The sequence below is a fragment of the Neomonachus schauinslandi genome, chromosome 5 (genome assembly GCF_002201575.2).
Source record: "Neomonachus schauinslandi chromosome 5, ASM220157v2, whole genome shotgun sequence".
Classification (NCBI taxonomy): Eukaryota; Metazoa; Chordata; class Mammalia; order Carnivora; family Phocidae; genus Neomonachus; species Neomonachus schauinslandi.
This window is the reverse complement of record NC_058407.1, coordinates 95,413,688-95,424,117: the sequence shown is the minus strand read 5'-3', so window position 1 is coordinate 95,424,117 and position 10,430 is coordinate 95,413,688.

Here is a 10,430-nt window from a genome sequence, read left to right as displayed (position 1 = left end):
CTTTTGGCGGCGCGGCCCGCAGCCGGGGCACGCGCCGCCGCTCGCTCACCTGCAGCCGTCGGGCCGCCCGGCCGCGAGCCGCTCGCGGGCGGCGCGGGACGGCAAGCCCCCCTTGCTCTCTATCGGGACGGTCCCCGGTCACGTCCGACACTGTCAGCCGCGATTTCACACGCGCATTCTGGGGTGTCCTATACACGACAGACCCGAGGTGTTTTCTCCGGAACGTCTTTGATGGGTTTCCCGTTCCCGGGAGAGAGTGTATAAAGGGTTATGGCGTTGGGACGGAGTTAATCTGTTACCCTGACATCATCTTGGAGTTCAGTAAATGCCTGTTGAAGGAGTGGATGTGTAAAGAGATAAAGGAGCATGTAACCGGGAAAACTCTAGACTAAACTCTGTATAAACTTGTGCAAGGCCCCTTTTCTGTGGAATCATAGCGAGGAGGGGACCTTGATGGTCGCCCTGACTACCCACTAGGGCTGTTGCAAGGACCACATGAGATAATTTATGTGAAAATGCTTTTTAAACTGTACAGTATACAAAGGATGTGAAACGTGACTTCTCGTTCAGTTCACTTGACGATCTTGTAACATACCTTATCCTGAGTGACACACAGTAAAGAATGTTATTCTCTGCCCCTTCCAGAATAACCCCCATCCAGAGACAGAAAATGCCACCAGGGAGCCCACCTCTACTTTTCCTCCTCCAGTCTGGAAATTCTTATCTATTTCATCCTCTGACCTGTTAAACTTTTCTCAAACTATTCTACTTTCTCTCATGTAAAATAATATGAAAGCAAAAAATATCATCCATGAAATATTTGAATTGCTCAAGAAAAAAGACTGTATTCAAGATTACAGCTTGATGACTACATTTCACATTTAGATAGTAAAGTCTTTTATCTTCTGGCTAAATGTATGATACTTTATTTAAGTTATACATATATAAAATTACATTATATTTACAGTGTGCCAGGCATTGAGCTAAGAACTCTGCATGTTACCACATTTAATTCTTCTAGCAATCCCATAAGGTACTGCTCTTACAAAACCTATTTTACAGATGAGCAAACTGACTTAGAGATTATGACTGTGTCTAAATTCACATGATTAGTAAGTAGCAAAGTCAGCACTTAAACTAACAAATCCAAGTAACTCCAAAGACCCAACTCTTAACTTCTATTCCATTGCCCTGAACTGTCAGAATTAAAAACCATCCTTAAACTTACTGTAATAGAGATGTATGGGGTCAGATGGTAGCTACATTTGTGATGAACGTAGCATAATGGATAAACTTGTCCAATCACTACGGTTGTACACCTGAAACTAATGTAACATTGTGTGCAACTATATTCAAATAAAAAAGAAAATAGATGGCATTTCCTTTACATAAATAGAAAGCAGAAAGGTCAATTGGTTGTGATCTATCTAATAATCACAAACATGTATATATGAAAAAAAATCCTTAAACTTAAAGGAAGTGAAGCCCAGTTGAGGCTTTTCTTTCACCCCACCCTTCCACTATCCAGATTTAAAGCTGAATTTTCCCCCCTTTGAAATATTAACTTGTTCTCCCACACACAGATAATTTGGCATCAAATGCTTCTTGCTACGTGTTAGATATTTTGTTATGTTTCATTTGTCAATCATTTTTGACATTTTTGTATGTATGTGGAATTTGGGGGGCAGGGTAGAGAGGTAGTACTGAAAATGGGAAAGCTAGGGAAGGATTAGACCCTCTTTTCCTGGAAATTTAGAAAAAATAAATGCTCAAGAAATTATTTGATATATGCAAGATATTTGCTGCATTATTTATAACTGTAGAAAATGAGAAAATTTGCTTAAATAACCATAACAGGGTAACAGTTAAATAAGTAATGGTATGTCTATATAATGGAGAGTTGATTTTCTTTTTATATCTTCTTTACCATTTAGATATTTTGCAATAGGTGTGCATTGTTTTAAAAGAACCAATTTTTGTTTCATATATCTGAATATATTCCAGTGAGAAAATCCTGTTTAAAAAGTTTGTATAATATAGGGGCACCTGGGTGGCTCAGTGGTTAAGCGTCTGCCTTCAGCTCAGGTCATGATCCTAGGGTCCTGGGATCGAGCCCCGCATGGGGCTCCCTGCTCAGCGGGAAGGCTGCTTCTCCCTCTCCCTCTGTCCCTGCTTTTGTTCCTTCTCTCGCTGTGTCTCTCTTTGTCAAATAAATAAAATCTTTAAAAAAAACAAAACAGTTTGTATAACATAATCATGTAATTGCTTTTTAAAATATATACTTATGTGTATGTATATATTTGAGTATACACACACACACACAAGTGGATATACACCAAAGATGTGAGCTTGAAGATAATTTACCTCATTTTCTACTATATTTATAATTAGTGTTCATATGGGTTTTGCTTATGTAATTTTTAAATTAAAAGAAAAAACTGATAAATAAGCCTGCGTTTGTTTTGTTTTTGCCCTAAGACAGGGGGAAGCACTTGCATTCATTCTCTGAATACTTTGCATTAAGAAGGGAGATATGGGGGCGCCTGGGTGGCTCAGTCGTTAAGCGTCTGCCTTCGGCTCAGGTCATGATCCCAGGGTCCTGGGATCGAGTCCCACATCGGGCTCGCTGCTCTCCGGAGAGCCTGCTTCTCCCTCTCCCGCTCCCCCTGCTTGTGTTCCTGCTCTCGCTGTGTCTCTCTCTGTCAAATAAATAAAACAAAATCTTTAAAAAAAAAAAAAAAAAAAAAGAAGGGAGATATGGAGCAGCATAAAAATATAGTCACTGAGGGGCACCTGACTGGCTCAATCAGTAGAGCATGCCACTTTTGATCTTGAGGTCGTGAGTTTGAGCCCCATGTTGGGTGTAGAGCTCACAAACATATAGATCTAGAGAAAGAGAGAGAGGGAGTCACTGAAACATGCAAGAAACCAAAATGTAAGGATTCACCCTTTTCTAAAATAGAACATATTACATAATTCACAAGTGTTAGTCTACCTTGAGCAAAACGCTTCTTCCTACTATTGGTGACTAATATGTCACAATACAATTTTGGAAGCATTTATTAAAGACTTACGTATTATATAAAACACAGTGAATATGATTTGTGTATCCAAATCCCAGCTTTGGTACTTAATAACTGTGAGAACTTAAATCACTTAACTGTTCTGTTTCCTCATCAGTAGTAAAATGGGGATATTAATAGTACCTACTTCACAGTATTGTGGAAAAACTATGTGACTTCATGCATGTAATACATTTAGATAAGTGCACAGAGAAAAAGAGCCTGAAACTTGAAAGAGGCTTAAGAATCATACCAAGCAAATGCAATGTATATGGACCAAGAGACATATCCATCAAATATAATATGTGGACATTTGCGGGGGGGGGGGATTCCTGATTTGAACAAAGCAACTGGAAAAGATATTACAAAGCAATCAGTAAAATTTCAATCTTGACTCTGGTGATATCAAAGAATTATTGTTATATTAGATGTGTTAATGGTATTGTGTTATTATTTAAGGATCTTTATCTTTTAAAAATGCATACTGCAGTATTTAATCCTGAAATGCCTGAAATCCCCTTCAAAATAATCAAGTGACAGGGGAAAGAGGTATAGATGATAAAAGATCGACCAAGTGTTGTTTATTATAACATGTTTTGTTTTTTTTAATACTATTCTCAGGGCTCCAGGCTGAGTCTGTGGAGCATATGACTCTTGATCTGGGGGTGGTGAGTTCGAGCCCCACCTTGGATGTAGAGGTGCTTAAAAATAAAATCTTTTAAAAATAAATAAAATGCTATTCTCTCTACATTTGTATGTGTTTGAAACTACAAAATAGTTTTTTAAGGGGCGCCTGCCTGGCTCAGTCAGTAGAGCATGGGACTCTTGATCTTGGGGTCCTGAGTTAAAGCCCCACGTTAGGGGTAGAGTTTACTTAAAAAATAGTGTTTAAAAAAAAAGCTAGAAGGGGCGCCTGGGTGGCTCAGTCGTTAAGCGTATGCCTTCGGCTCAGGTCATGATCCCGGGGTCCTGGGAAACAGCCCCACATCATTGGGCTCCCTGCTCTGCAGGAAGCCTGCTTCTCCCTCTCCCACTCTCACTCTCTCTCTGTCAAAATAAATAAATAAAATCTTTTTTAAAAAACTAAAATTAAAAATTGCTAGAAGATAGTAAGGATTATGTGTTTACTATTTATTATTACATAATTTGTATTTACAATACTGTATTATCTATGTTTGCTTACACTTTTCAGATTACAATGTTTTCATTATGGCTATGTCTTAGTACTGACACTAAACCTCGGAAGTAGGTATTATTATCCCCATTTTACAAATGAGAAGATTTAACTAGAGCCAAGACTGCAAGGCTGTGCAACATACCACCTCCACTCTTCCAGTCTTCCAGGGGACCTGCTGGTAAAAGGTGTAGGAAGTAACCCACAGCCATTAGGCACAGGATTTTTGCTTCCCTTCGTGGCTGCAGTCAGATCTAGTGGGTAGGGAATAAATGAACATACTAATGATTCATTTGGAAATATTTATTAGACAAAATTTGAGCTCACGTTTGCAGTTCAGAAGAAATTCTAGCTGCTACTTTAAAGGGTATCTAGGAATAACAGAATAGAACACAGCAGAGATTAAATCATAAAAGAAAAATTCCATGGTACGTTTTTCCTCTCCATGACTTTATTATTTTGTTTCTACTTTAACTTTATATCCTCTACCTAACCTGTTTGTTCTCCCTAAAACTAAGTCTAGAGCTAAAGTTAGGGGACTAGAGATGAAAAACTGATCAACGACGTTGGAAAGCGGGAGTTATTTTGAGGCCCAGCCTCCCAACAGCTCCGTTCCACCTTAAGAAGCTTTAGCCTCTCCCCCAGCCGGGTACTCAGCTCCTCCCACTCCCGTGTCAGCTCCGACCCGGGAACGTGGGGAAGGGAGGAGAGACGCACTGAATGGAAAGATTGGCGCCCGAGGCCGCAGGGTCACTCCTTCCCCTATTCTACCCGCACGAGAGGAACGTGTAAAGCACCGGCTATTGGGTTTGGTTCTTTTCCGGAGGATTCAGGATGGGGGCGTGCCCGCCTGAAATTGGAGGGCGGGGGGGATATATGTGAGGGGTGGGGCTCATCTTGGGGTGGGGTCGAAGAGAACAGAACTGGGGCATTTCAGATACACAGTATGCAGTGATTGTCGGTCGAAAACTGTAAGTTAACGAAATCTGGACGCGCCTCTTCAAACCATTTCCAAAAGAGAGGGCAAGTTTTCCATTCTCCGCCCCAATTCCCCGTCTTCGTTTTAATTGATTGGGTTTAAGGTAGGCTGGGCCCAAGGTTGCTTGTTGATTGGCTACATCAGTAATCCATCAGGATGACGCAAGCGAGGGGGTGGCTATTTGGGGAGGAAGTGAAGATTATTTTGGTACCTCCTACCGCAACTGCTGATTGGTTGAGGTTTGCAGTGAGGTAAAACAAGGCATAAAAATGTCCACTAAAGGGAAGGGCCTATTGGCCATTCTCTCAGGGACGATGTCTAGGGTGGGACTGGGAAGACCCAGCTGGACTCTGTTATTGTACTGAAGGACCAAATTGATTAAAACCCGGAAATGAGTTTAGAAGGGAACTGAAGGAAAGAGGGAAATCCGCGGCACCTTCGTTGCCCTCAAACAAGGTCATTTCCTGCATAGGATCGATAATTTCCTGTTTACTCAACGAAGTCAGAGCGTACCCTGGCTTTCTGGAATACACATGGTAATTAAATTCTTGTGAGCCTTTGGTCCCAGGCTTCCCATTTACTTACATTACCTAAAAGAATGAGACAGAGGAAAGGAAAAACATGGGGTTTAACGCGCCCTAGGGAAGGATAGGGAAACTGAGGCTCTAATAGAGAAAGCTAAGGATGGACCCTGGACCACAGTATCCAAGCAGGTGGGTTCCTAAAGAAATCATTCATAAAATAATTGAAGAGAGTGGGCGTAGGTGTAGAGACCTGAAACGATTTGTCTGAAGTAAAAGCATTAATCATATACAGAAACCTTAGGTAGGGAATATATTTTGTTCATCGTTGTACCTCTGATGCCTGGTAGTGTCAGATACATGGTCCGAGATCTGAACCAAACAAGAATAGAAGACTTTTTTATAGTATAAAGGACAAATTCTAAAGATGCCAGACCTTTAGAATATGTTTTTTAAAGTATCTATATCAAAATAGTGGCTCAGTCCGTTGAGTCTGCATTTGGCTCTTTGAGCCTGTGTTTGCCTCAGGTCATGATCCGCAGTCCTGGGATGGAGCCCTGTGGGGTACTCCCTGCTCAGGGGGAGCCTGCTTCTCCCTCTCCCTCTGCCCCACCCCTACCCCCGTTGTGCTCTCTCGCAAATAAATAAATAAAATCTTTTTTAAAAAATAAAGTATCTATAAATAAATATTTTAAAAATAAAGTATCTATGTCAATTTCATAATCCTGGAAAATGTTTCACACCTACTTACCACCTGGGTTAATCCAGCCATAAAATGAGAGGTAGATCTTCTTCCCAAACCTACCATTTTCCCCTTAACACCCTGAGGCCTTTAAAATTTGCAAGCAGATTTCCCCTTAACCTATATTCCTAGAAAAAAATGAAAAGTTAGATGGAATTAGTAAAAAAGATGGCCTCTACATCCAATGAATGGAAAATAAGTTGTTTAACCTACAATCTGGGAGTCAAGGGTAGGAAGAACTTAACTATTTGAGAGTATTGAGAGATAATCAGCTATACCAGAAATTACGGAATCACTTGCTTTCCAGCAAGATTTCACCAATGCTTTAACATGGTCTAAAAACTGCTCTGAAATTGAGGAAACAGTGCAAAAACTTCCCAAAAGTGTTGTAACTATTCCCACTGCAGGACACTGCACGGGCTGTTGGTCAAGATTCAAGTACCTTTTATTTATCCAGAATGATTCCCCCTTTATAATTTTCTAGAATCTTCTAGGCCAGATAGTTTATGAGAGAGTATATCATACTGGCTCTTGTATAATTATGACAATAGTTTGAAATAAGGGGAGGAGCAGGGGGCAGCTATATGTGCAGTAATAAAAGTACCATAGGAAAGTTATTTCTAAGCTACAAATAATTCTAGCATAATAAGGTATACATTGTCGGGCACCTGGGTGGCTCGGTCACAAGCGTCTGCCTTCAGCTCAGTTCATGATCCCAGGGTCCTGGAACCGAGCCCCGCATCGGGCTCCCTGCTTGGCGGGAAGCCTGTTTCTCCCTCTCCCACTCCCCCTACTTGTGTTCCCTCTCTCGCTGTGTCTCTCTCTGTCAAATAAATTTTAAAAATCTTAAAAAAAAAAACAAAAACACAAGACTACTAAACTCACCCACCAGGGGAAGCTGCAGAAAGGGGAGGAATCAAGACTGTTGCTGAAACTGTTGAGTTCACGAACATAGTGCCTTCCTTAAGATCCGGGTATCAGGAAGCTACTGTTGCTAACACTGCCTCAGCAGCCTTCAGTGGCCATAAAGCTTGTAAATGGTTGCTGGGACAAGGCTGCTGAAAACCCCGACATCCCATGACCATGCCGGCCAGCAGCAACTACCAAAGCAGCCAGGAGAGGGCTCCTGCCTCACTTCCACTTCTCAGGTCTCTTGGATGTGCAAATTATTGATAAATCGAAACTCACAACTAGAATCCTAGCTACAAGAAAATCTAGGAAATTAAGGTTTTGGTTTTCCAGCCTCTCTAAGGAGAGGAAAGTATATAAAAAGGAGGGAGGGGTACCTGGGTGGCTCAGTGGGTTAAGTGGCTGCCTTTGGCTCAGGGCATGACCCTGGGGTCCTGGGATGGAGCCCTGTGTCAGGCTCCCTGCTCAGAGGGGAGCCTGCTTCTCCCTCTCCCTCTGCCCTTCCCCTACCTCATGCTCTGCCCACTCCCCACCCCCCCAGGGATCAGTCAGTGGAGCAGTCACTCTGGATCACAGAGTTGTGAGTTCAAGCCCCACATTGGGTATAGAGATTACTTAAAAATAAAATCTTCATTTTTATTTTTTTTTAAGATTTTATTTATTTGAGAGAGAGAAAGCATGAGTGGGGGGAACAGCAGAGGGAGGGGGAGAAGCAGACCCCCCGCTGGGCAGGGAGCCTCGCTGGGGGCTCCATCCCAGGACCCTAGGATCACAACCTGAGTGGAAGGCAGACGCTTAGCCAGCTGAGCCACCCAGGAGCTCCAAAAATAAAATCTTTAAAAGTAATAATAAGGGGCGCCTGGGTGGCTCAGTTGGTTAAGCGACTGCCTTCGGCTCAGGTCATGATCCTGGAGTCCCGGGATCGAGTCCCGCATCAGGCTCCCTGCTCAGCAGGGAGTCTGCTTCTCCCTCTGACCCTCCCCCCTCTCATGTGCTCTCTCTCTCTCAAATAAATAAATAAAATCTTTAAAAAATAAAAAATAAAAATAAATAAAATAAAAGTAATAATAAAAAGGGGCACCTGGGTGGCTCAGTTGGTTAAGCATCTGTCTTCAGCTCAGAGCATGATCTTGGGGTCCTGGGATCAAGTCCTGCATTGGGCTACACACTCATCAAGGAGTCTGCTTGTCTCTCTGCCCTTCTCCCTGCTCATGTGTGTGCACTCTCTCTGTCTCAAATAAATTAAAAATCTTAAAAAAAAAAAAAATAGGGGCGCCTGGGTGGCTCAGTCGTTAAGCGTCTGCCTTCGGCTCAGGTCATGATCCCAGGGTCCTGGGATGGAGGCCCACATTGGGCTCCCTGCTCTGCGGGAAGCCTGCTTCTCCCTCTCCCACTCCCCCCTGCTTGTGTTCCCTCTCTCGCTGTGTCTCTCTCCGTCAAATAAATAAAAATCTTTAAAAAAAAATCTTAAAGAAAAAATAATAAAAAATAAGGGCGCTTGGATGGCTCAGTCGTTAGGCATCTGCCTTTGGCTCAGGTCATGATCCCAGGGTCCTGGGATTGAGCCCCGCATCGGGCTCCCCGCTCAGCGGGAAGCCTGCTTCTCCCTCTCCCACTCCCCTTTCTATGTTCCCTCTCTCGCTGTGTCTCTCTTTGTCAAATAAATAAATAAGTCTTTTTAAAAAATAATAAAAATAAAATAAAATGTCCTTGGTAATAAGTAGAATGAAAGGATTCTGAGCCAGAAGCAGCACAAGAATGAAGCAAAAGTCTGTTTCACACTTGTTAATTTTATAAACCAATAGAGATATAATGGGGAGCACAGAATTTTTTATATAGTCACATAAAGACATTACCAACTACCATCTACCATAACCATCATTTCATTGGAGAATTAACATTTTTTAAAGGAATTTTTTTTAAAGATTTTACTTATTTATTTGACAGAGAGAGAGCATGAGCAGGGGGAGTGGCAGGCAGAGAGAAGCAGGCTCCCAGCTGAGCGGAGAGCCTACGTAGGACTTGATCCCAGGACCCTGGGATCATGACCTAAGCTGAAGGCAGACGCTTAACTGACTGAGCCGCCCAAGCGCCCCGAGAACTAACATTTTTAATACCAAAACGATAGGAAGGTTATACTCTCAGAATTTAAGAACTGGATACATTTCACCTCAAAAAAAACCAAAACAAAACAAAACTACCTTGTTCTTTCCTTTCCCGAGGAAACACTGTTCCAGTGTGGCATCACTATGAAACCACGGAAGTAGTATGAGGTCACAGCCGTAGCAGGGAAGAAACTCAGCTTCTTGTCTAGTCTGTTTCAGGCTTGCCAAATAGCCTTGAACAGGTCACTTTACCACTGGGCCTTCATCTACTGCTAACTAAAGTTAATATTACAAACAAATATTAACATTTAAGAAAGGAGAAGAGAAGGTGTGGAAGAAACAGTTTCTAAAAGGAACATAGACTAGAAAAAAAAACTTATTTAAAAAGGCATTAGACTAATGGAACTCTTAGTTCTCTTACAGTTCTAAAAGTCTATTATTCAACTTTTTTTCTGGACTCCTAATAACCCTCGACCTGGACTTTGGCTTGTAGAGTCTACTTATGTCAACTCATCCCCTTCAGTGGCCCAGATTTAATAAAGCACAGATTTTTTTTTTCATGTCACTCTTTTTGTTCAAAAGCATTCCATGACTACCAATTGTCAATAAAATATAATCCAAACTATTCAGCGTGGCATTCAAGGTCCTCCTCAGTCCTAATCCCTACCTGACCTGCAATTTCCTGCCATTCAAAAAACAACTGGTATCACCTGACCTATCAGGTTTTATTTGTTACCATTTCCCCCCCATTTTATTTCAACAAATATTCATTGAGCTTATTGAGCATCTTCTACGTGCCAGACTCTGTGCTAGAAACTTCAGGTTCAAAGATGAATCAGGGGGCTACTGGGTGGTTCAGTCAGTTAAACATTCAACTCTTGACTTTGGATCAGGTCATGATCTCAGGGTCATGAAATCAAGCCCTGGTGGGGCTCCAA